Here is a 698-nt window from a genome sequence, read left to right as displayed (position 1 = left end):
TGATTTGGGGGTCCTCTGGGTTCTGGATGTGGGGATTCCCCAAAGTTAGGGTGCTGGGTTTGGGGACCCCAAAGGTTGGGTGCTGGATGTGGAAGGTCCCCAAAGTTTGGGTGCTGGGTTTTGGGGTCCCTGGGGCTGGACTTGGGGGAGCTGCCCAGGGTGGTGGGTGCTACATGTGGGGGGTCCCCAAAGGTTGGTTTCTGGATGTGGGAGGGTCCCCAAAGCTTGGGGGCTGGGTTTTGGGGTCCCTGGGGGCTGAACTTTAGGGGGTCCCTGTGGGTTGGGTGCTGGGCTTTTGGGGACCCCCCCCAAGTTGGGTGCTGGATTTGGGGATCCCCGTGGTTTGGGGGTCCTCTGGGTGCTGGATGTGGAGGGGTCCCCAAAGGTTGGGTGCTGGGTTTTGGGTGTCCCCGTGGTTTGGGGGGTCCCCAGGGTGTTGGGTGCTGGATGTGGAGGGTCCCCAAAAGTTGGTTGCTGGGTTTTGGGGTCCCTAAAGGTTGGGGGCTGGGTTTTGGGGGTCCCCAAAAGTTGGGTGCTGGGTTTTGGGATCCCTGTGATTTGGGGGTCCTCTGGGTTCTGGATGTGGGGATTCCCCAAAGTTAGGGTGCTGGGTTTGGGGACCCCAAAGGTTGGGTGCTGGATGTGGAAGGTCCCCAAAGTTTGGGTGCTGGGTTTTGGGGTCCCTGTGGGTTGGGGGC

General features: G+C 61.0%; 1 protein-coding gene across 1 annotated transcript in view; it reads left to right on the top strand.

The window, feature by feature from the left end:
* Window positions 1–698, top strand: part of LOC106899836 (E3 ubiquitin-protein ligase HUWE1-like) — a gene marked incomplete at its 5' end in the record, with an annotated part of 31,965 nt that overhangs the window by 25,522 nt on the left and 5,745 nt on the right. The window lies entirely within an intron of this gene.

Source organism: Calidris pugnax, unplaced genomic scaffold (assembly GCF_001431845.1).
Source record: "Calidris pugnax isolate Ruff unplaced genomic scaffold, ASM143184v1 scaffold893, whole genome shotgun sequence".
Lineage (NCBI taxonomy): Eukaryota > Metazoa > Chordata > Aves > Charadriiformes > Scolopacidae > Calidris > Calidris pugnax.
Note: the sequence above shows the minus strand (reverse complement) of the source record. Positions and strands in the feature narration are given on the sequence as shown.